The sequence below is a fragment of the Anas platyrhynchos genome, chromosome 2, assembly GCF_047663525.1.
Source record: "Anas platyrhynchos isolate ZD024472 breed Pekin duck chromosome 2, IASCAAS_PekinDuck_T2T, whole genome shotgun sequence".
NCBI classification, from domain to species: domain Eukaryota; kingdom Metazoa; phylum Chordata; class Aves; order Anseriformes; family Anatidae; genus Anas; species Anas platyrhynchos.
Genome location: NC_092588.1, coordinates 52247545 through 52274495, shown reverse-complemented (window position 1 = coordinate 52274495; position 26951 = coordinate 52247545). Strand labels below are relative to the sequence as shown.

General features: G+C 38.1%; 1 long non-coding RNA gene across 1 annotated transcript in view; it reads right to left on the bottom strand.

Moving 5' to 3' along the window:
• Positions 1-7503: 7503 nt before the first annotated feature.
• The window catches only part of LOC140001882 (uncharacterized), a 66967-nt gene continuing 47519 nt past the window's right edge, over positions 7504-26951 (bottom strand). Inside the window, exon 2 of the long non-coding RNA XR_011807559.1 lies at positions 7504-10353. This is a non-coding gene — a long non-coding RNA (uncharacterized lncRNA). The remainder of the gene's footprint in view (positions 10354-26951) is intronic.

Sequence of the window (26951 nt, the reverse complement as noted above, 5' to 3'; positions counted from 1 at the left end):
TTTTGCAACTAGTTCATGATCTAAAAATGCCACCTCAGATGTTTTGAAGCTATCTGTGAAATTGGGTCTTAAAAACAGATTAATTTTGTCTGGAATGAAGAAAAAATAATAATAAATAAAGTTAAACAAGACTGATAGAACTGGTGGTAGGATATTTAATGTTTACTCAGGATTGGAAAAACCTATTCCTAGACCTATTCCTTTAGACCAAAGAGCTAGAGATTTAATCTCTTTCTCTGAAAATAATAATAGTAATAATAATAATAATTAATAATAATAACAACAACAACAACAATAATAATAATAAATATTTAATGTTATTTAATTTTGCATATTTGTTGCAGAAGGCAGATGACTTTAAAGGAAAAAAGCCCAAACTGAGATGTGCTATTTTGCATGACTCTGTGGGAGTCTTGCAGGGTATTTACATCTGGTTTAGGAAGAAAGAAGAAATAGCTGTTCATAGGCCTTGTGTGTCCAAAAGCCAACAACTGCAACCTTGAACCCCCGGGGCCATGTTCAGCATGCACAAGTGGAAGCTTGATGCCTCAACATGGTGACCAACGACTGGAGCTACAGCCTAAAATCTAGCCCTCACACTGCTGATGGTCAAATCTCCTGTTGGAAAAGAGAGGTGTTCCTCCTTTGAGTGAGTGCCCCATCACAGTCATTGGCCTTTGCTGACATCACAGGACTTGGCATTTTGACATAACAGTAACATTTGGGCCCGGTTTACATGTGTGTTTTTTTGACCAAGTATAAATTTTTCATCTTGGCAGCTGAACCAGAAAGCAAGTGTTTGATGATGACTGAGTCATCTCCATTTTGTTTTCAGTCTTAAATTTATTAAAATGTTTATTGGTGCACTTTTTTTAAGGGCTCTGCTGAAAGCGAGTGAAGGCACTAACAGCACAGGAACATATTTCTGTAAAATATGACACTCCTCAGAGTTCATCAGGAGCATCCTCAAGTAAGAGGATTCTTTATTCAGTGCTTTGAAAGGGACTAAAGTGGAGAAACCAATGCAAAGATCAAAAAAAAATGAGATGTGTAATATTCAGTAAAATGTAAAATTGCTGATGTAAAACAGGATAACTATTTAATAGTAAAATGTTCCAAAAAAGACCATTTTGTTAATTCATTAGTATGTTGCAGGCAGGACAGAGAATGACAGAATTTTTCATGCATTTATTGAATGCTTATTTACTAAAACATATATTCAATGCTTTAAAGTATTTGGATGCCAAAGCCTATTCCTGGTGAAGAAACCTATCTGCTTACTGCAAGTCAGAGACAAAATACATCCCTTATTCTTGCTTAAATATATATATATATATATAAATACTGGTTCAGATACATTTTTAATTGTCTTTAAATTTAAACCACTATTCAAAGACAGCTCTAACCTAGGGCTGTAAACTTTAGCCCTTGCTTTTCTGACAAGAAAGTATACATGAAACAACTGATACATAAGCTAATAGTTGAACTCATCATTTCTAAGTCAAATGAAATTGGTTTCAGCTCCTATCTCTAGGACATGAGTTTGCATTTGGAGATGATATAAATGCCATTCTTACAAAAATTACATTTCTCCTAAGTAGTAAAAGAAAGTTAAAAGAATTTTCATTACTCCCTTAAGCCCTAATACAGCAAATTCTTCTGCATTTGCTCAACTTTGCTAGCTGGCAGCGAGACCAAAAGTGTGAAGTAATATTTCATTATTACCATTTGAATAACTAAAATGCAGAAAACTTGTAAGCAGAAAGAGCCAATGCATTTGCAGTAAGATTCATTTGGTGATTACACTGATTTCCTGGATATTAAAAGTAGTAAAAACTTAAATTTCCTTTCCATTAACTGTAGTAGTAAAGTCCCTGCAGGTAAAATAAGGTCAGGTAGAGGTAGCTCAACTCATTTCACTCTCTCTCACTTCACCCAAGGCCCATTCTTGTGAGGCATATCAAAATATATTAATTTTATAAAGCTGAATCAACAACTACAATGCTTTCAGTACTTAAAAAGCAGAACAGTAATCGCTGACACAGCCAGCTGGAGTGTCAGCCCTGATAGATTTACATCTACTATTACAGAATGTCAGAGAAAAAACAGATCTAAACATAAAACCTCTCAGCTAAGATAGTCTTTAACTGTTTCTGATTAAGACCCCACCTTTGTCTGCATTCCCAAATGCTGTTAATACCAACCCTTCTCCCATATTCCCACCCCCATAAATGTTACAACCTCCACTGCATTGATGTCCCCTAGTGTGTGAACTGCTGCCTTGGTCTTTCCCTCCCCTATGCTATATTTGTATCCAGTCAATGAATCCGAAATCCCCTGCTAATTACCATCTAAGCTGTTATAAAGAATCTACACGTGTTACTGCACAAAAGAGGATTACTGTACTTTAAACTTAGCAAGGCTTGTTAATCCCATGTACTGCAGGACTGGACATCATAATAGATGCAAGTTTACAAATGACACTTTGGTGTGCCCTTATTTAGACGTGCATTTTATTTGCTACTACTATACTGCTGCAATACCTAAAAAGTCTTTGTTCATGATACTTGTGCAATATGCTGAGGAGCACATGCAAAAATAACACAAATACACACTGAGTAATATCTTTATTTAGTAAGGTATTTTTGTAATTCTTGATGCTGTAGCATCCTTTCAAGACTATGATGGCATATTTCCTTGATGGCATTTACTGCCTTTCAAAATTTACTTGTAATTCTGTTTTGAAGTTAATGATTTTTATTTTTTTTTCCCCAGAACAGCCTTTGAAAATAAAAGAAATGCAAATAAAGCTCCTCAAAAGTGTTCAGATAGTGATCTAAAGCCTATGCTTCTCTCCTATGCTAAATATTTTAAATATCCATATTCTTGTTTTATAAACAAGTTAATAGCAGAAGTACCAACGAGAGCAAGTTGAAAGCACTCCATGGTATTAAAACATATTTTAAATTTTGATTACATACTTTAAAAGTGAACAAAAATTAATGCTTTGATTTCATTCATAGACCAAAATAAGTAACTAATTTAATTAATTATTTAATAAAAGCTGACTTTTGCTCATAAACTACACACCACCAAATGTTTAACCTGCTCCATTAAGTTGCACTGCAAAGGTTTAGCTCCCTACATTTGTAGGCCAATGCAGAAGAGATGAATTCATAAGGATACCAAAGACTTCCAAAGACATTAGTCTTCCAAGGCATGTTGCTTTTCCAGAGAAGTGAAGAGATTATCTGTGAGGACCAACAAATAGACTTTTGGGAAAGCAATGTTTGCAGGAGAAGGAAACAGCTGTTGCACAGCTAAGAAGCATTTAAATACAGGCATACCACTTGCACTGAAACTCGTCTTTGGTTTCAGAAAAAGATGGAATTAAAATGTTGTTTTGGCAGTGTAGAGCACCAAAGCCAAGTTTCCCATCTTCTTTATAACTAAATTTAAGCTCTAAAACTTAATTAGCATCAATTAGTATTCTCTTGAATACAAACTTTCTCCTCATATAATGAATAAAAAGGTAAAAAAAAAAACAACACACAAAAACAAACAAACAAACAAGAGTAACTAACAACAACAACAACAAAATATATTTGGATGGAATTTTTTCCAGAGATTCAGTTTAAAAGGACATGAAGTGCAGGAATTAAGAAAGAATCAGAGAAGAAAAATGACTGAGTTACAAACCAAAAGAAGCTGACTTCCTAAGACACTAGATTTTTCTAGTTTTTGATAATAAGATAGATTGAAAAAAAAATTGCTAAGAGGTTTGCCAACAACAGAAGATAGAAAAACTCATTTAAATCACATCCTCAAGATGAATGAATTATCAAGAAACTATTTTCATTATCACTAGCACAAATTATGTCCTTCACTGTGCAAGGACCGTTGGGCTAATATGGGCTAATAATGTTTGGTAGTTTTGGGGATATTTCACTGAAAATAGATCCTTTCCACATTAGGAGTTTCTTCTCAACTTAGAAAAAAAAATCTACGAGACAAATCATTTGCCATGTTCATTTTCATCTGTGACACAGCTATCCTGAAATGGGGTGACACATCACCCTGTCACTAAGGAGGGACTATGCTCATGAAGTTAAATATTCTATATTAAGTATGAATATATATACGTATATATAAAGTCAGCTGGTGAATTTGCATTAAAAACGAGCAAACAAACAAACAAAAAGCTGTGGAAAAACAAAGTAAGCATTATGCAGATATCTTCCCCTAGATAAAGAACTCTGTAGGTGTCACTGTAGCTGTCTAGTACTTGTCCCAGCACCTCATGGCATTGAAGGCTATGGTGAAGCACTTCCATGGAATTTTACTAATTCAAAATTAAGATTCATGATGTCCTCATTCAGCTGTTCTCAAACCACTGAAAAACAAACAAACAAAATAGAATACATAACAGAAAATACAAACATAAAAATACCTAGTCTGTAAGGCAACCTTTAAGTCACACAACCAGCTCAATCCACACAGCCAGAGGAGCAGTAAACTTCACCCTGACTGCAGAAATGTGTAGGCAGAACCGAAGCTTCAAAAAAGGAACCAAAAAACAAAACAAAAATAAATAAGTAAATAAAACCACCCCATTCCTCTGAGTGGAGCAGTAACACAGGATCAGAGTTCTTTTTCCCCCAAGTGCCATTTCATCTAAAACTATTTGGTGAACACATAAAAATTTTAGCCATAGAGAAATGAAAAAGTATAAGCTTTGCATGGCTTTCATTATATCCCTGCCCTCTTTCTGAAACTTACTTAGAATTTCTGAAGAGTTAACAAAATTGTATAAGGTGTCATGACAGATGTCTATGAAGGACCAAATTTCATGCTTTTTCTTCTTGATCAAATCCAGCTAATGTCTTTAACGTCCTAGCAACTCATGGTTCTAAGTTTCACATATAAGCTACTCATTTCCCCAGAAAATCATTAACACAAAGGAAAGATTACTCAGTGGTGCCTTCCTTACAACAGTAATAGAAACTCAGTTATAGAAATCCATTTCAAATAAGAAAAGGTTACATATTTTTATATAATAGCTTCAACACACTTTTTAACTGGTTTTGTGCATGACAGTACCTTCGATTTTCTTCTGATGGTGTCTAGCTATTTTTCCTGAATGGTTACAATCAAACCTCTAAGGGTACTTTGAGTAGTTACAAATATGCTTTGCCTGCATTGCTCTACACAGCTTTCTCAGCCTCTTGCCTTGGCAGTGCTCTTCTGAAATTCCTGTGATCTTTCCTCATGTCAGTTAATATCAATAATTTCACCATGATAACAGCAAGCATGTAGTTTAGTGCCTCACTGTCCATTTATATAAATCAAGTCATGCTAATGTTTCCAGCTTTCCTATCAAATGCCAAAACTGAGTACTTCACATCTAAAAGAGGCCATCATTTTCCTCCCTCAGTGGTATTTACAAAATAAAAGGAAACCTTGGTGAATTTGCTTTCTCCCTACTGCTAAAGGGCAAATGCATTAGCATCTTTTATCTCCAAAGACAATATCTGAAGTCACATAAAGACTGAGGTTTTGGAATCCTATTCTAAGTGAAAACTCTCTCACCATTCCTGGCAGAGAACCCAGGGAGAAAATTTTACTTTGCGAGTGATTTAACACAATATTTTAGTGATTGATGTTTTTAACTTACCTAAGACAAGTGTGCAGTAATACTTTTCTTAACACATCTGATTAAAAGACATCTCAGAACATATGGCTAAAGATATCAGACCAGATGATAAAAGTCTAGATATAGAAGCATGCTAAGGACCTAGAGCACCATTGACATTCTGATTACCGGGTTTTAATCTCTGCAACAACCAAAGCTTGCTCCAAAAAAATGCAAGGGACAAAAAAAGAGACAGCCAATGATCAAACACTAATAGAAATTTCAAAGTAATGCGTCTTTATCATTTTTTTCTCTGCTTGACATGGTGTTTTTAATATGTAGTTGTAGATTTGTGGTGTGATGGCCTAAAGATAAAAGGGAATTAATGTTAGAAGAGAAAAGCAGGTGATAGTAGCTGGAAAATATAGACAAGTTTGAAGCCACCTTTCCTTAAAAACCTGACAAAGTTACTCTGAGATGAAAATTTTCACATATTCCCCCCCCCACACCCCCCCCAGCTCTATCAGTGAGTCTAACTATTGCCTTTCTTTAGAAACCCTGTTTCCCTTTTCAGTGTGCTGCTCCAACAGGATCACAGACTTTGGTCAGTCTTCACAAGTGGTGAAAAGACCTTGCAATAGAAGAATTATCAGGAGAAAATGCATGCCAAAGATTGGTGAGGCTGGAGAAAAAAGAGGTACATATCTGACAGAGAGACTCCAGTATATCTGAATATTATAATTCAGCTGCAGTAGCTCTTTAACAAAGCATTTTCCTTACCAGAAAGCTTCCCTTTCCCTCTCAGTGACAGCATACTGGAAAATGCTTTGCAAGGATTTTTCCTCCCTTCCCCCACATCATGTTATTCTTACATCTTCTCTCTTACACTGACAAAATGATGCAGAAAGAGTGGCCAGTGTTTTCCATACCAAATAATTTGTTGACTGTTACAGGTCATATGGGCAGGACAAGCACTGCCTTCAGCAGAATATCTGTGCCCTCTGTCATTATTTTCTGCTCTCACTGCCTATTCCTAGCTCAAAGCAAGCCCTACTTCCGTTTGCTGCACATAGCAGTCGATTAAAGGACAAGAGTTTTTTGTAGCTGTGCTGCAATTCACAATGCCAACACAGAAAGCCTCATTTCTTCTTTACTTTTTATCTAGGACTGAACAAAAAAGAGCACGTGGGGGAAGGGAAGGAGGAATGGAAGTGTGCCCCAGCACTTCTTTTGAGATATACAATGCTCTTTGCAATGTTCACAGCTTTAATGTTAGTATCTGGGTTACATATAGAATATTAAATCACAATCATTAAAACATCTGAGGTTACACTAATTTAATTTTTATAACAATAAAAGTAGTAATATAATTAATTATATTTGGAGCAGTTATATTAGTGTGACTTTTTTTTTTTTTTTTTAAACTGGTGTTTGAATCTGGAAGCTATTTTGGTCAGGTACATGTTTTTAAGTATGTGCAAGAATCTACTGCAAATATTGCTGAGCCTCATCTCTCATAATCCACTACCTCCATTTAAATATAAGAAAGAACTTTAAACATGATTTTCCAAAAACATGCTTTTTTCACACAAATGAATTTTGGGAGTTCTTGTGTGTGCTGCATTATTAATAGACAGAGTTTTATAACATACTGAAGCTATGTATATGAGCAGATGAAAGCAGAGTTATTTAAATTCCTTGAAATTTAGAAGAAAAAAAAAAAGTTTCCATGCCAAACAAAACAGAATAAAGTCCTTCTTCTACAGTCACTCATTTTATCAGCAACCTTGTTCTGAAAGCCTGTCTTTTTCTCACAGCTCATATTTACAAAATATTTTCAAGTTATTTGTGCCATGACATGGACATGAAAATTCCCAATTTCCAGTTGAGTTTATTACCTTGAAGTAACGAGCAGATGAAACTTTAGTTTAGTATCATAGGTACTACAAATCATAGTACCTTTGCATACAACTGGGCCCCAATCGCCAGGGCAAGTAAGAAGCACAAAGTTCAAGTTACATAATCATTTAACAATTATTAATTTAATTATCATTTTACAATTTTTATTCCTGCTGGTTTAAAATTGCAACCAAGCATAACAGGGAAACAAAAAAAGAAATCAAAAAAAAAAAAAAAAAAAAAAAACAGAAAATGCTAATGTCTTCATTTTCTCTTGAAAAAGAAAACATGTCTAGTTGCCCTATAATAATATTCTCATTTAGTTAATTGCCCTTCATATTTCCCTCAACTAAACATTGGACTGTGGATAATGTAACCTCAGTACATCTACAGGAAAGAAATCAGTGGCTTTGTTCTTTGGAATTAAAGTTCAGATGACTTCATTCCTGTGTTGCTTTGATGGTGAGCATTTGATACAAAAAGCTGATCGATACTCAATATTCAGTGATTGAAAAAGATACATTTCCATATATTTCCATAAATGACGTATATATGATAAGCAACAGAATTGAAAGATCAATACCTTCATTGAGACAAAATATACAAACGCAATAAGATGAAAGCAGTCCTTGCTCCAGATAACTTCTGTCAACTAAAATCAATTTGAAGTCTTCATGCAAACTGTTACAAGTTTTCAAATACTTAATTTATTAAAATATAGAAAACAACATGCACTGAAAGAAGAGCATGGCATTCTTCAGGTCTGTCTCCCACTCTGAGAGGCCGAGCCCTTTCGCTTAAGTGGTAAATAATTAGATGACAGTAGCGCTACTCAACAGGGAGCATGTGGTGGCTTCCCATGGATGCTCAGACAGCAACAGTAAGTGGGAAAGGGAGAACCTTGCCTGTGCTGTACCTGATAATAAAGTGAGACTGGCAAAGATAGAGATTTAGAAATAATATTCTGTTAAATTCTGTTCCGTCTTACTGTATTAAGTAGAAATAAAGTTTGGCATGTTATTGAAGTGAAATACTGAAATTGGCTAGAAAGCATTGCAATGAAAGAACAATGTTCCCACATCGTGCCTGTGTCAAAGTGGCATTTTATCAGAGCTGATCTGTATCGTTGGAAAGCCCAATGAACTTCAAGTATATGATAGAGTATATCTCCATTTCTGTGATTCAGGAGAGGAAGTCATTTTTTGGCCCTCAGTCTTGTCCTACAACAGCACAACTGTGTGCTTCCTGATACATGAAACTCATAGCAAAGATGACTTACCTCCCTGCTACAATAGAATCTTTTTTTTTTCTTCTTTTTTTTTTTTTCCTCTTTTTGAGGTATAAACACATCAGAACTATCTGTATTCTGATGGTACAGAAACCAGAATGCATTAATTTGTTTAATAACAAATGATAGCCCATTTTGCAGTGCCCAGGCCCACCATTTCTATTGAAGAATTCACTAGTTTCTCCAGCCTGCCTCAACACTGAGATTTTCTGTTCTTGCTCACAGCCGGCAGTCTGGCAAGCTAATCATCCTCTGCTGATTCTGCCAGATGTCTGTGAAATAGAAAGCTGCCCACCACCAAACAGACTGGCAGTTTTATGACTGTGACAATTGCTTGTGGCAAAATTATAATTAGTACACCAATGCTGCTATGCATTCTAAATAGGATCACACTGATTCCTGCTCCATTTTTTTTTTTTTTACAACACTCTGAATATGATTTTTAAACAATTGTGAAAACAGCTGCATGCTGACTGCCATTAACAGCAACATCTGTCAGATCTTAGCATTGGGCACTGTGATGGATATTTTCTTGCTACTCCAAGGGCTGCTGTAACTGGTGAAGACTACACTGTGTTGGTCCAGGGAAGGCTGTCAGTGTTATTCTTGGAGTTATAAAACATCTTTGGGTGATTACAGATAACAGCCTGGGTAATGTCTCCAAGTGGTTGCTGACATGCAGATATTACACAGACTTTTTGCTAAACAGAACGCTCCACGCAGGGCTGTAGCTGTGATTAAATATTTTTCATATGTATTTCCATTCCAAGCATTTCTAAGCACCTCAAAGCAAAGGAGAGTGGGTGGAGAAATATGACACGTAGAGAAAAAGACTTGGAAATTTAACATTTCACAGAAACTATTCTTGAAGAGGTCAGAAATGCTGTAACTTCTCCTTGATCATCACCCAAAAGTAGCTCTCATCTCACTGCCTAATCCCAGGAACACAGAAGATGCAATCCCACCAAACTATTTTTTAGATGGTGAAGGAGGGAATATTGCTTCCAATATAATGCTGAAAGATAGAAAGCACGAGGTGCACACCTCTCTTTGACCATCTTGGTCGGTTATTTGCAGCCTGTCCTGGTCAAGATGAAGAAATATGGGGAAGGAGCCTACTTCCTAGAGGTTGTTTCTGTGGCGTCTCACTTCTGCATGGGGAACCACTGCTTTTCCAACAGCAATGCTGTGCTGCACTGTAACAGGGGTTTTAAATGGTTTTAATTGCTCTCATGGGACTCATGGGAACAGTGGGCAATAGACAAGCCCAACACAAAATAGAGAGTATAGCAGGAACATCAAGTAACGATGTGTTATGGCTGCTGAGATGAGTCAAGATGAGGCTCTTTACTTCTCCTCAATGGTGGAGGCCAGCAGGACCTTCCCTACGGATTTTTCCTTCCACGGGGTGATGGTATCTGCCAGGGTTCTGTGTCATCCCTCTTCTTCCAGATCTTTCCCTCCTTTAGATGGATCCACAGGGAGGGCCCAAGGGGTGCCCAGCAAATCTCCAAATACCCATGCATGGGTAGCCCTTGCAATGAGAAGGAAAGTTTTGTCATGCATTTGATAACTGGCCTTTGAGAGCTTTGTAAATGCTAGGTTTCTATCACAATACTGAGAACCTCAATAGGAGAATAGAAGGCATCTTTTAATAAATTATAGCACATCAGCACTTGGGAAAAAAAAAATAAAAAAATACTGCCCAGTCTTCAACAGGGAATGGTTCAAAAGAAGATGTAGGGACCAGTGGCTGTTGCTTCCCTGCTGGCTCTTAGAGACAGCTGCAACAGGTATAAGTAAAACAACATTAATAAGGTGCCACAACATGAGACACTCTGTCCTCCTGTTCTGATCTTCTACAAGCCAAGGGTAAGGTCATGAAGCCAACAGGTTTGGGGAAAAAAAAAATCTCATATTAACCAAAGACATCTTGGCATTGGCAGTAAGCCCAACAGAGGAGAACAGAAATCCCCCCCCAAAAAAGAATGGGGGAAAAAAGGAACAACACACACATAAACCCACAACCCAAATGTCAAACAAGCAAATAGACACGAGCTTAAAATATCTCCCCTGAATGAGGAAAGGCATCAAATCAATTGTGTGGGCACGCAAAAAAATGATTTTACTGATGAAAAATACTTTTGAAGGCTCATAGGGCAATTTAATTTATGCATAAGATAAAAAAAATAATATTTTTTTGTTTGTTTGTTCATTTGTTTTATATTATTTTATTTGTTTTTAAAGGAGATCTGCCTGGTTGATGATTAGGAAGAATCACTGCAAAAAAATATTAGGTTCCTCTTCTTAAAAACAAGTACTTAGCAACATGACTAAAGTCTCCTGGAAATTCAAGACAAGATTTGCTGGAACTACTGTTAAGATTTACTGCAAAACTTGTTGTTTATATGGCAGCTCTCTATTGACCTAAGATATTATCAAAGTTACATTGAGGAAAAAAAAATAGCTCTTCCTTTTCCACACACAAAGTTTTTAAACTGATTACTAAAAAGCATGGAATAAAGCAAGACAAGTTAAAGAACATTTTTATATATATATATAGACATGTAGGAAAAGAGTCAGTGGGCAAAATCTCTATTACTGTAGATTAGCAATGAATAATGGTTGGCTGAGGGGCAGCTTGAATGCCTGAAGAGACCAACGTTTATCTTTTTTTCTAGGGATGGTGTACAGCAAGTAGCAAGTTCTATGTCATAGAGCAATCACTTGTGTATTACACTGTTTTCTCCCACTGACATTTGCTCTTTTTTGATGTTCTTTACATGTTGGTATCATACTGTTTGGTATACTGTGAAAACAGACAGCAGATGGGAAACTATTGACCCAGCTAAACATTGTGGATGTATAGGCAGTTAGCAATTAATTGCATTGATCATTTTCATGCAGCAATTTGTAAAGTTGCTAGAAGACTTTAGAGATGTAATGGAAAAGTTGCAATCAAAAGCAATATCACTCTCCATCTTCTCCTTCAAAACAGTCACCTCTTTTCATTTAACATCTTCACTCATCTTCCTAAAATTTCCTATTGAATCATAGGTTAATCATTAAGGTTGGAAAAGACATCCAAGATTATCTGGTCCAACAATTTCCTTACCACCAATATCACCTGCTAAGCCATGTCCCTAAGTACTGTGTCCAACCTTTCTTTAAACACTGCAAGGAAGGGTGCCTCCACCACCTCCCTGGGCAACCTGCTTCAGTGCTTAACACATCACTGTGAAATACATTTATTATATAAATGTCTTTTGTGCTTTTGTTTTGTAAGTAAACAATACAAATTGTCAGAATTTCACAGCAAAATCCATACAGATGAGTGAGAGTGAGAAATTGCACATGATGATTTGCTCTCAGGGTGTCTCTCACCTTCTTTCATAGGTGTCAGTATGTTATCATCAATGATTAATGTCAGTTAAACAATTAGCACAAAATCCTCTTCCAAATCACACATTTTGCACTGGCGAAACATCTTGGTGATCAGTAGTGTATAGTTAGGATGCATTAATTTTTTGAATGAATGAAAGAAAACAGTATTCCTCCTTTTGCATATTTCCAAATGTGCAAAAGAACTAGAGCCATTGTCTCTAGCATCCTGCATAGTCATTACAATATTCAAATCTAGATGAAAAAAAGCCCTGTTACACTATTCCAGGAAAAATGAAAACTATGAAGTCATAGGTGTTATGTATAGTAGGAGCTATAATCATCCATTGCTTTTCCCTCCCCTCACATGCACTATTTTCTTTCTCACAGTTGCACCTCTAAACACTTATCTTATAGTCTCCTTTGTGGGAACTTCATAGCAAAAGAATGGAATCCAAGGAAATACACAGCTTTTACAAGATGTTAGACAATTTGGCTATTAATAACACTTGACGTCACACTTCCAAGGAAGCAAAAATGCTGCTGCAGGGGAGCTAAAATAGGCCAGCTTTGACTCACTATGGCTATAACAGAAGCAGCTGGCCAAAGGCAGCCTGACTGAAACTCACGACTAGAATAATTGTGCTCTTTAAACTATCTGGCCAAGATCTGTGTTTTCGGTGATTTTGCTGTCAGTAAATGAAAAACAATAAAGAGACAGCTAATATACTTGTGGTAATTTGAACGCTATTTCACGTTAATTAGCCAGGTCAGCCTTGCTGCAACACTTGAATTAATTGTGGGAAAGTGGTATCATCAGTTCATTGCTAGGTAGCACTGACATGGCTGTTCAGCAGCTAATACATCATTCGGAGACAAAAGCAGCATTTTGAAAGAAGATACAAAGCTTCAAGGATTGCCTTTTTTCCTGACCCACTGCTGGAGCCCGTTACTACCATTAATGTTTTATTAATGAAGATGCTGAAGGAAAGACACAGCATTCTCAGATGTGCCTGGACTTGGGACCCCTAGCTGTATCTACCGCGGTCCATTTCCTAAAAGGAGGGAGCACCTCATAATTTCATTAGAGGATCAACAGCCATCTGTACTGATTGGACCATCTGGTTAACACCATTCCCAAGCGTGTCATGCAGACATTACCTATACCATATGGCATAAAGCAGAGCTTCCTTCTACATCTCCTGCCCCACCAAACTTGCTGCAGGAGGAGAACATCAGCAAGATAGTGCTGTGAGGCAAAGCTTCATAGCAAAATACTTTGCACTACAGCATCAGGAACATGTTTTTCCCTAATGCCCAGAACAGCTGTGTCTTGCTCAGGGAGGTTTGTCTAGTGGGCACTCTTGCTTGGTATGCATCCCTGGGGAAATCTGCAGCACCCCTGCAAGCCCCACTCTTGTTTTTGGAACAGCATCTCCCCTGCCTTCATCGCTGAGTTATTCTCTCACTTTTTTTCTTCATAAACACTGCTTGTGACAGCATGTTTAGAGAAGAAAAAAGGAGCATTTGTCCTTTTTGGCTATAGTACAATGTACATACAAATACACCTCACAGCTATAAAGAATTCATTCTTCCTTCCAAAAGTAATTGCCAAAGGCCTGCTCTCTAGAAGACAAATGCAATTGATTAAGAGTGGTTATTGTTTTGTATTAAAATCATTTTTCTTAGCCTTGACCAAACTTATTAAAATACTGTAAGAAACAGTAGCTTGCTGCCATCAGTGAGAACAGAATTTGTCATACAAAAATAGACAATAAACAGGCGTGTGAAATTGTCTCATACTGATCACTGGCCAAAAGTTTTATTATACACATTTTTGGGCAGTTTCCTCAACTGAAAACATCAAATTGTGTAAGATGCTTTCATTTGATTAGTCTGCAGGGTCATATTCTATCTGTTGATATCTCCACAGCTCACCCTAGCAGTAGGCACATCTTAAATGTCAGCAGAATAGTTATTCCATTTATCTATCACATCATAAAAAGAACAGCTTAACTGTAGGTTTTTGACCTAACCAAAACAAACAAACAAACAAACAACACCAAGTCAGTATAAAGAGTCCAGCTTAGGTGATAGTTATTTTAAGTTCATGACCACTAAGTGCAAAAGTTAAAAATAAAAATAATAACAACAGTTAAGACATTTTTTCTAGGTAGGCACTGTGCAATTGTTCTGCTCTTCCTATGCTCCTGGTGAAGATAACATATGGCCATACATGAAACTCTGCCAATGCAGTGAACAAAGCATCCACATCTTTTCTCCCCATCATGATATTTAAAACAAAAGACTAGCTCTTCCTTGAAATATAAGATCCTAGTGGATCTGCCACATTTTTTCCCCAAAGAAATAGAAGCAGCATTTTTATCCCTGTAAAAATAAATAAATAAATAAATAAAAACAGATATTTCCAGCTTGGAGCCATCACGTATGGTTGCTATGGTGACATAACAGTTGGCTAAATTCAATCAGTTCTCCCTATTATTTTGGTATTTTGTTTAAGAGATCACAACTTAAAGAGAAAAGCTCCCTTCCCCCCTCTCCTCACAAACACCATTTAAAAGTACTCCACAGGCTTATTATAGTATTGGTCGCTATGACATGATCTCCCCTAGAAGCAAAGCCTCTTCTCCAGGAAATCCCAAATAAACACCAAAAATAACCAGCTAATAAACTGTGGAGACACGTGACACAATGCATTCTCCTATTACCTTCTGTTGTCTTTCCTACCCAATACATTCCTGTATCCTTATACACTAATCTGTCTCTGCTAAAGCTATTTTTAATGTATCAGTTACCTAAGCAGCTGGCTTTTTTTTTTTTTAAACCACATTTTCCTTGTTTGTCTTTCTTCAGATAAGTGGATTCTACTCACAGAAACACAGAAATTGTAGCTACAGTGGAATCATTTTGCAGCCCTGCAATGACATACATAATGTCTGCTATCACTAAAACTAAGAGCTTTTTAGAATCACCAAAGGCAAGTTCCACTTTACAAATCATACAGGTATTAAGGCTCCGTTGGGCAGCTTAAAGTAAGAGTCTGATTGAAGTGGATGGGAGGTCACTGTGTTTCCTTAAATATGCCTGAAATGATGATGAAGACAGTGCAAAATTAGTACAGTTAGCATGGGATCACAGAGAAACAGCATTCAGTGTGTTTGTTTAGGCTAAAAAAAAAAAAAAAAAAGTTATTAGATTTTTAACAGGCCTGTTGACACAGCTCTACAGGTCCCTGTTTCACCACACAACCAATCTCAAGAAACCCCACAGCAGAAGTAGAGACAACACTAGTGCACAGTCAATCTGTACAGGCAGAGGTACCCCTGCCTCACAGACAGAGTGAAATAGTAAAGCTTTCTGTGCATGATGTTTTTGTGATAATTTTTAAGGTAAGCCTAGATTTGAGCAAGACCTTGGCTGCAGCTGTTTGCAAGATGTAGGGTCTTTACAAGTGGAGAGACAGATGCCAGAACCCTAGAGTTCCATGCAAGTACCTCCTTCCTTTTCAGCCCAACCCACCCCCATGTAGCTTCTAGAAGCAGGTCACGGGAAGGCAGGTGGCCTTGACCCAGCACTGGGAGAAAGATGAAGAAAGACAGGCTGCTGTCAGAAGAGAAATGCAACCATGCTGGATGGTCTTTTGAGCCAGAGAAGTAAAATCAGAGCCTAAGCAAGCTTTTTTAATGTGTCTGCAGCATCTCAATAACCTCAGGGGTTCCTTGCAGTTTTCTACTCTTCCTTCTAGTCTTTGCTGTTCATTTATCATAAAAAAAAGACAGGCTCATATTTTAATGACAACTTGAGAAATCTCTTTCCTTCTCTTCCTAGTCAAGGACACTGAATTCAACTCATGATACTATTTCAAAATGTCTTCTTTGCTTAGAAAGCTTGCTGAGTTTTTAATGCATCCTTAATAAATGCTAAAAAATGTATTTTATGCAGCAGCCGAAAATTAAGTCAGTCCTGACAACCAGCTCCCAACTTCAAATTGTGATAATAGAATAGCATATATTTATATTTTAAAAATGCTTTTCTCACCACTTTGACATCACACAAAACTCACATCTAACCAAAGGAAAAGATCTTGCTTAGACGTATGGTTTACAGTGGCAGCATGCCTGAAGCCATTGGTTTGCCATACTGTTTCAATTTTACTTTTTTTTTTTTTTTTCTGATGGCATGTAGTTAAGTCATCACAGAAAAGGAAAGAAAGCACTCTGCTTACATGTAGGTAAAGAACTAGAGTCATTTTAATGTAAAAAAAAAAAAAAAAAGTAATGAATATTTCAAGGTTTTCAAAGGATTGTCTACTAAAGATCTGCAAAACAAATCAGGCCATTGCAGAATATTTTAGTGCTATTTGCATTTGCTTCTTTGTACTAAAACCTTACTGACTGATGACTGGCAGAAGAGATTTATTTTGTACACCAAAGGATCTTCCATTTTGAGTTTGCAATGAGCTGATGGGAGCGAATGAGAGTAATGATCTTTTTCCTCCAGTGTACTTGAGACACCTGTTATTCTCTGGTTTCACAAGAGAACAAGAGAATGGAGCTAATGCCATCTATGGATATGACTATATTTTCTATGCTCAGAAATACTTAGGAAGTTTGATGGTTTTTCAGGTACTAACAAAAATCCCATTATGGATCCTGGTCTCTATTGTAGAATAAGATGAGCTTTGAAAAACTGAGAGTAATAGCATCAAAAACTTCACATGATAGATATCATAGCAACATCACCACCAAACTCTGATGAGCTCTAGAATGTGTCAGAAACATTTCAGCAGTTTCACTGAATTTTCAAAACAGATTTACAAGGGCTAATGCACATCAATTACTTGCAAGCCCTCTGAAGTGGCTGTTTTTTTGAAGCATGTAATTGAGGGAGGACTGTGAAAGTTCATGCCTGGTGGATTGTCTTGGCTATCAAGAGTAAGAAACCACAGCACCTCTTTGGACAAAGTGTGTCCTGAAGCCTTGGGCTGAGGGCCTGGCATCCAGCTCACAATATTAGACAAAGTCCTTTAAGTTGCAGCATTATCACTGCACATTTGACTCATTTCAGTTTAACCTAGCTTGAAAGAGCCATTGCATGTAAAGTAATGCTGAAAGTACAAAGACAAATTGTTTTGGCAGCAGATGAGCTGTGCAAGTTGAAATGCAGAAAGAGAGATAGGCCAACCAGGAAGCCAATACCTGAGCTAAGCACCCGTGTGAATGCTTGAAGGATACTTGAAACAATTACAGGCAACTTTCAGAAATCCATCACCAAAATTGAGCTAACATGCCTTCTACTTTTTCTCTGCCCTTATTTCACCTTTTGCTATGTTCTTCCTATGCTTGTCCTCATTCAAGGTTTTTTGTTCAGAGAAAGACGAATTCAATATAATACAAGTACTAGCTGGCGTGAAAGCAACCCCTTTTCAGAAACATTAATAGGATGGGTACTATACACTGAGACCTCAGTTTTCTCAAAGAAAAAAATAGAGGAACGGCAAGCTTGAAATTACTTGGACATAAAAAGTACTTACTAAATATCTGTATTTTTCCTTATGACTCAATAAATACATATATATTTAAATCATGACTTCTCCAGACTTCCTGTTCAGAGAATTACCTAAAAGTAATATATGTGCAACAGCATTGAAATATATAGCAAATAGATGAAGAAAACATTTATTTCCAAATAAATTTTGTCAAATCATTGAATAATTAAGGAAAAAAAAAAAGTTGCCTGATACACATACAGGGCCTCAGAACATCACAAATTAATTGAAGCAGAACAGAGAAAGTCCCTCTCTTTCACAAAGGAGAAAAAAAATGGTCAAATCACTTCGGATAAAAGTAATCAGTCTTCAGGCACTGCCTCCAACACCACAGTTCTAAAGAGATCTGCTTAGCTGGTGTTTGTGGTGACTCTTTAAAGTTTTACCTTTGCACACATGGAAACAAATACTACAACACTGAAGAAGCTCAGTGCTCAACCATACCTAAACCTAACTAAAGCTCAGCATTTCTGTGCCCCTCTCCCCAGTGGGTAAATCCCATGACACATACTCAGATTGATATTGCTGTATACTAGTAGGGTTGGTTTTTCTTGCCATCAAGCACATCCAAAAAGGTTTTAAAAGTATATGATTAAGGCAGAACTATAAAACAGCACAGAATTTTGCAGCCTTATTAAAGAAACACATATTCTAGACTCAGCTTCCCTCCTCAACAAAAAGGAATTCTGTTCCCTTGTTCCCAAACTGTCTAGACATAACCACCCTACGTTTACCAGACTGGTCTGAGCCTGTGAACTTAGGGCACTATGCAGAAAATAATTTAATAATTCAGCAGTACAGAGAAGGTAGAGTAAAGCATAAGAATAGCAGTATAGCACTGTGGCTGATTTCATGTGGGTGTGCAGAAGACCAGGCTCTACTTGTCTCTGGGATGGTTTCTCCAATTTGTTCCATGGTAATTTACTGTAAGATTTAATCTAATTAGTAGGATTTTACCTAAGGGCAGATAATGCTACTGTGTCTCCTGACCACATTTTATGAGTAAGTACTATTGCCACTAACTTTATGGAGAGGAAGAGGAAGAGGCTGCAAAGGAGGGATGAGCCCTCAAGAGGGGATTCCAGGCAGGTGCTCCAAGTCAGCAGAGATGGGACATCTTACAGGACAACTCAGACCTGCCTCACTCCTCCAAAGACTAGCAATCATGATAAGATAGTGTATTGGCCTTGGATATCTTTCTTTTCAGCACATTGTCTCTCTCAGATATCTGCTGGAAAGCCTTGCTCATCCCATCATCTCTGCTCTTAAATTTACATACTCAAACTCTGTTCTGGTCCTGACCACGCTTAGGAACCCAAAACTTTACTTTCTTTGGTTCTGACCCTTCATTTCCTATGTCCAACCAAGCAGTTTTCTTGAAAAATCCAAACAAAACCTTGAAGCAAGAAATGAAATCCCACAAATTATATAGTCCCTTTGGCTACAATGCAGCTCCCAGAAGAACAGTGCCACATCAAAGCTCATGCAGTACAGCTTTTAAAAAAAGGTATATGCACTTTCCTAAGGATTATGTGAGGATTTTCTAAGTGGAAGGGCATATCACCTCCTACCTTGTTTTCTGAAGTGGAAAGTGTCTTACTGGCCCCCACAGGGACACCTTGCCCAAGTGACAATATTTGCAAGCTTGATCATTTCAATGCATCTTTGCAAAGTTTTTTGTTTGCTTGTTTTTGTTTTTAATTATTTGTTTATCCTACGAGGAGCGGCTGAGGGAGCTGGGCTTGTTCAGCCTGGAAAAAAGGAGGCTCAGGGGCAACCTTATTGCTCTCTACAAGTACCTTAAAGGAGGCTGTAGAAAGGTGGGGGTTGGTCTGTTCTCCCACGTGCCTGGTGACAGGACGAGGGGGAACAGGCTAAAGTTGCGCCAGGGGAGGTTTAGGTTGGATCTTAGGGAGAACTTTTTTACCAAAAGGGTTGTGAGGCATTGGAACAGGCTGCCCAGGGAAGTGGTGGAGTCACCATCCCTGGAAGTCTTTAAAAGACGTTTAGATGTAGAGCTTAGAGAAATGGTTTAGTGGAGGACTGGTTAGTGTTAGGTCAGAGGTTGGACTTGATGATCTTGAGGTCTCTTCCAACCTAGAAATTCTGTGATTCATTTTGTGGCTACAGGAACAATCCCTTTCCTCAGCTCAGCATATCAATTACAAGCAACTTTCATTTAAAGAAATAATACAGCAGGTAATAAGAGCGTACTACCTGAAATAGATCCTCTTTTTGGAAACCTTGGATACATATGTAACAAGCAGATAAGGTGCTATTTATAAAGATCTTTCTGAATACCTTAATCAAGTAGGCAATGATGGATGTCTCAGATAAATATTTCCATCTTCAATCTTTTCTCACACACATACCCTTTTACTTGAAGTCAACAGTTCATATATGAAAGTTCCCACACAAGAAATAACATCTCTAGTTTTCAGAAGCATATAGAAACTATGTTATTTTACCTATATTTTATGATCATCTTTCCTCATCTGCTTGATTGTGGGGTTTAATAATGAAATTAAAATGCCCAACCAAATTTCAAATGTTCACATTACATTCCACAGTACGGTGGTGGTTTTTAATTTTTAAATAACTTGCTTGCAATGCTGTGACTCAGAAGAAGTGTGAATGACAGAAGGAAACTTATTAGATCAAAGACAGTTTGTTGGAGAGAGTAAAGAAAATGAATTCACTCACAGGAACAGCTCCAATGTTTTTATTTTATTAGTAGAGATCCAGAGGCCTGCTTCCCACTCTGCTCTAGCTCATGTACTAATCGCCACTCCTCACTGTCATGATGATGTCTTCAATACAAGGCCATACAAAGTCTTAAAATAGATTAAATTTATCTGATAACATAATAGTAGTCCCAAATTCAAATTTATCTTAGATTACAGCTTAAAAAAATCCACTCATCTCCAGATATTCCTAAAGGTGGAACTTGCACAACTTTTATTTAAATGCATAAAAATACAGGTGAATGTTGGATGACTGGTTGGGCCCAGAGAGTTCTTGTAATTGTGGTTACATTGGGCTGTCAACCTATCACTGGTGGGATTCTGCAGGGCTCTACGTGTATTTCAGGTCCAGTCCACTTCAGTGTTTTCATAAATGATTTGAATAAAGTACTTGAAGATTTTTTGAGCAAGTTTGCAGATGATACCGAAGTGGGTGGAGTTGTTGACTCTGTCAAGGCTAGTGAGGCCTTGCAGAGAGATCTGGACAAATTAGAGAGCTGGGTAATCACTAACAACATATTTTACAAGAGCAAGTGCTGGACTCTGCACCTGGGATAGGACCACCCCAGCTGTATGTACATACCGGGGGACAAGATGCTGGAGAGCAGCCCCACAAAAAGGTTCTGCACCCAGAGGGTGGTCAAGCACTGGGAAAGGCTCCCCAGGGCAGTGGTCACAGCACCGAGCATGCCAGAGCTCAAGAAGTGCTTGGATAACCCCCTTAAACATAGGGTCTGGTTTTAAGGCAGCCCTTTGGGGACCCGAGAGTTGAACTCAGTCATCTTTGTGGGTCCCTTCCAAGTCAGATATTCTATGATTTTATTAATGTAGTCCACTCTGTGGTTAGATACCTGTATTAAGCTTTTGTGGCAAGGGCTTGGTGGTATGGGCCTGCAGGGGTGGCCTCTGTGAGCAGAGCCCAGCAGCTGCCCCATGTCACATCAGAGCCAGCTCCAAAAGGGACCTGCCACTGGCCAGAGCCAAGCCACGGAGTGACAATAAAAAAAGATCAAACTTAAGAAAGAGAAAACAAACAGCTGCTGAACAGCAGCAGCTGGAAGAGAGGAATGAGAACCAGCCCTGCAGACTCCAAGGTCATTGCAACAGGAGATGCTCCAGGCAGGGAGCACAAGTTCTCCTGCGACCTGTGGAAAGGCCCCTGGTGGAGCAGGCTGTCCCCTTGCAGCCCATGGGTCCCACATGGTGCAGATCTCCACACTGCAGCCCATAGAGGAGCCCCCAGTGGAGCAAGCCCCGGGCCGGAGTTGCAGCCCGTGGAGAGGAGCCCACGCAGGACCAGGAGGTCTGGAGGGGGGGGGGGAGCTGCTGCCCATGGGGGACCCGTGCTGGAGCTGTTTGCTCCTTGGGGGTGAACCCTGTAGTACAGAACCATGTGGGAGCAGTTCTTGAAGAGCTGCTGCCTGTGGGCAGCTCCCACAGTCTCAGCTGGGGAAGGACAGCATCCCTTGAGAGGGACCCCACATGGAGCAGGGGCAGAGAGTGACTGTGAAGGAGCAGCAGAGACCTAGCATGTTAGGGACTGACTGCAGCTCCCATTCCCTGTACCCCTGCACAGCTTGGGGTGGGGGGGAATGAGATAGAAGGGGTTGGAGGAGGGGAAGGTGTTTTTATTTTGCTTTTAGTTTCAGCAATGGATAATAAACTGCATTAAACTCCCTATGCTCCCTGTTTTGCCTTTGACAATAGCTGTTAAATGATATCCATGTCTTTATCTCAACTCTTGAGCCCTTCCTACCATGCTTTCTCCACCTTTTCCTGTGAGAATGGGGAGTGAGAGCGTGGTTGTGGAGTTCAGCTGTGCAGGAGGGTAAACCCACCATAATATCCAAAACTTCTTTGCCTTTAGGTTCTCAGCAACACCTAGTCAATGCTTCATATGGAGTACCTGGCAGTACCCTGTGTCTACAGTGTTTCACTCAGAACTGCACAAGCCATGGACTTGCTAACCATATGGGTCCCTACTTTGGGCCTTCACCTCACTACAATCTACTTCTCAGTTTTCCTGCCACCACAACTGAGAAAAGCAGTTGTATTACACACACACACCAAAAACACATTGAAACAAAGCTTTGGGGAAAAAAAAAAAAAAGTTAGAAGGGTAAAAAAACAAAACAAAACAAAACATTAGCCACTTGTATGTTGAGTGAAAGAATCAAGCCATTGAAATGCTGTGCAAAGTCATTTTTCTTGAGATGCAAATCTGCAACTCCTAATTTTCTGAAGAATGCTGTCTGTTACAAGGTAGATTTGTGCAGTGCTGGCACAGGGCATCAGGTTACCTCCAGCAATCCTCACAAATCTAACTACTCTGGTGCTGATACAGGCATGTCCCGGACCACCACCCAGACACACATCCTGCACCCTACCATCACTAGCATAGAAACTTTCCTGTGCACTTCTCAAGTCCACATAATATTTCTATGCTGAACAAGTAATAGCAGATGACACATCATACAGGGCTAGAGCTAGACAGTGATTTCACGCCCCCCCCCCCCCCCCCCCCCCGCCCCCCCTGAATCTGAGACAGCCAAGCTGTGGGGGAGAAAAGGTTGTGAAGTAGTCTGGTATGACAAAGGCAAGCCCAGGCGACAGCACCTTTCAGTTTTGCAGACCTAGCAAGAGGCAAAGCCTAGGAGCTGCAGGGCAAACACACAGGTGGTTTAGTGGAGGACTTGTTAGTGTTAGGTTAGAGGTTGTACTAGGTGATCTTGGAGGTCTCTTCTAACCTAGATGATTCTGTGCTGATTAGCTCCACCATGGAAAGGAGGAGATACTTTAGTCCAGCCTCCCTGTAGGTTGCCTGGCAGTGCTGAGTTTAAATAACTGAGTTATTAGTGATTGGAATTAGATTCTTGTTCATAGGGTCTCTCCTTTTCTTCCACAAGAAGCATTCCTCACATGAACACACTTGAATTTATTGAATAAGTGAAAATATACTTCAATATCTGCACATGGAGTTGGGTGGTGAATTTACACTCAACTGAATGTTACATCCTAAAGGCACCCACTCATTCTCACAGGAATATCTTACACTGGATAACAAAAAGATCAATTGAATGAAACAGTTCATATAGCAGGTGACACACATGATCCCTGTCTTTCAAAGCTACACATACATATACACTTCTAATATCCTCTGAGTGCAAGAAATGCTGCATCAGGTGAAACAGCTAGAGTAATACCAAGACTATCTGAGGTTGTGAAACATATCTACAAGATATAGGTAGGGAAAAAGCTGTAAGTTGAGCAAAAGGACTCTTGAATTAATGTGTGATAGAAATCAATCCAGAAAGAAGAGAAGGGGAATTTTTTGATTTTTCACCAAATTTTTTATTCCTCAAATTTTATTCAATATTTCTAATAAAGGATGATTTAAAAGAACAGCAGTTAATTAAATCTTTTTTTTTTCTGGATTTCCTTTGTCAAAATGTCACATAAAATAGTTATTTTCCTAACTAAATAAAAATGATAATCTAACCCAGCTAAAGAAAAACAACATGTTAAAATGTATACCTTTTCACAATATCTATTTTACTATTTTGCTGTCTAAGCAGAAAACACATTTACTAATTCTTACCATTTAATTTTTTAAATAAAAAGAGCATTTAAATCTTTCAGTATTCACAATATTGTTTTTTAGGTTCCTACTCAACTGATGTTTTCCCCTTATAGCAACAATTATGTCACAAACTTGGAGGCTCTGATTACACATCTGAAACCCGCAGCTGCACTAACACTTCAGCAGGAGGTAAGGAATGCAATTACTCAGCACTTACATTACATTTGGTGGTCTGAAAGATGCTTTACTAGCACCTGGGAAGGAAATAATTGACAACCAAGAGTATACTAAAGCAATACTTGCTGCTGCTAAGCAGCAGGCATAGGGTTTGGAACTCAAATAGTCAGATACAGACATGTTTTATCAAAATACTCTCTAGAGAAGGACAGAAGTTTTCCAGACTTTAATAATGTAAAATGGCAGATGAAGTGTCCTGGAAGAGAAAAAAAACAGGCCCAATTTACTCCTGATGTAATCTGATTTATGAGAACATGAACCTGGCTTAGGTTCTCCATAATGCATTTGTCAAATGTAAGGAAGATAGAAGTCATGTCACATTGAAATGAAGCTACAAAACTTGGAATCCCCAGGTTATGCAAGAACTCTTTTTGACTCCCAGCAAAATGCACAAGAAAAAAATGATTAAACTGTGGCTGTCAGATGTCGCCTCAGACTCATTTGACAATTAATATTACAATATATATATATGCTCCCTGTCTTTGAAAGCTACACATACATATATGCTTCTAATGTCCTGAGTGCAAGAAATGCTGCATCAGGTGAAACAGCTAGAGTAATACCAAGACTATCTGGGGTTGTGAAACATATCTGCAAGATATAGCTAGGGAAAAAGCTGTAGATTGAGCAAAAGGACTCTTGAATTAATGCAGGTACACAGTATTTTGTTCCAGCTGTTGTGTTAGAAGCAGTTGCCTTGGAAAAGCACAGCAAGGTTTTCAAGAAACTCTAGCTATTGCATGTAATAAAATCCTTCCTGTTTGTTATACTGAAGAGAAGCAAGCAGGCAGCAAAGAACTGGGATAGTCTGTGCCTCCTTCTTGTAACTCTGATTGCTCCTCTCTTCATCATAAGGCTTTTGATAAAAATGCATTAACATCCAAAGGAGTAAGATCATGGCAGTCAGGCTGCATGTCTAATCAGCGACAATGGGCAATCTTTCGTTTCTTTAGTTCAGTATCTTCAGCAGTCATTCACAGGAATTTAATTTTATAACTATTTTGCCCATTCAAACAACTCATTTTTTTTTCAACTTTTCTGTTTAAAATACTAAGACCTAATTACTGCTTTTATCCCAAAACCATTCTCTGCTGAAAAGCCTGCCCACTTCAAGGGAGCTACAAATATAAAAGAAAAAACCCCTCTGAAACATCCATGATATGAATGGCCATAGACAGATTTTGGCCTGGGACTAAATGCCCTGTAGATTTAAGATGTAAGGCCAAGGTACATTGCGCTGTATAGCAGCTATGTTCTATCTATGAGGGATTCAGTGTTTATTAAGTATCTGTTGAACTTCATGACACCCTGGGATGAACTGAGGCACAGAAAGATTAGCTGATTTGTCACATGCTGACTTTGCATTAAGCATCTGTCAGGTATTTTGTAATGTACAGATTGCTTCAGCTTCTCAACAGAGGAAAGTCAGAGCTCCAGGGACTACAACATAGGTGCCCGTAGGCACCTGCTGAGGACCTGACCAGAGCAATGAGATCACTCAGTAGAAATAAGACAAACCAATGGTGATATGTTCTTGGTAAAATTGAGATCCAAGCACCTAATTCCTATCTCTGAGATTAAAAAATTAGCCCCACATAGTAAACCCTGAAACGTTTCCTCACAAGCATAATTCCCAAAAGATTTAAATTTGAGGGTTAATAAAATCTAGTTTTCAGAACATAGAGAAAAATTATTCCGGACTAACATTACAGATCAATATTTCTTTCACCATAGCAGTCCAAATTCAGTGTTACCTAAGCATACACAAGCATCTGTGTGCAAGCTTGTTTACAACAAATTCAAGTTCCACAACAAGAACATACATAAGGTGTAAGGAATTATTTTAATTTAGATGGTCTTGAAAGGAAATACATATTTTTCAAAATCAAACCCAGTTCATTTTTCTATTGTTCCTTTTGTTTTAAACTGCTGGTTGTAGAACAAAAGGTGCATGAGAAGGGTTTGAAACTACGTCCTCTGCTTTCAATCCAGATGACCTGAATAAGAAGTTATGCAGTGTTAATCAAAGTTAACAGTTTTGTAACAGTTTTCACAGAAGCCAAATGGGTGTGACTTATGTTGAAATACTTCAGAAAGAACATTTTGTATTGACAGGAATTATGATATTAAAAGTCTCAGAAGCCACACCTTTCTCGGGCAGTGCAATCAGTGTTTCAAGGACAAATTAGGCAAAGAAATACTATGCACACTGTCCAAAAACTAAATCATTTATTTGAAGAAGTATTCTCACTGAAACAAGTGTAACATGTAATGTCAAGATAATCTTTTTGGGAAAATATAGTCATAGTCTCCATGGAAATGATAGTTATCTTAAAGAGCAAAAAGCAGGCTTTAAAATAAATAAAACAACAACCTTTTACCAAAGAGATATTTGTTTTTTTTATGTGGCTATTAGAAATGTTTACAGTCTCCCTTGTGGCATCGAGGTCTATTGGCCCTTAAAAGACTTTCATCTTCAGTTCTCAAGATATCAGAAATTTTCTTGCATCTCTCCTTTGCAGATGAATATAAGCTTTATGAGCCATTTACCTCAAGCAATTTATGTGTAAATAGTTCTCTTTATACAATTTTTGTTCAAGTCCTCTTCCAAATTGCAATGA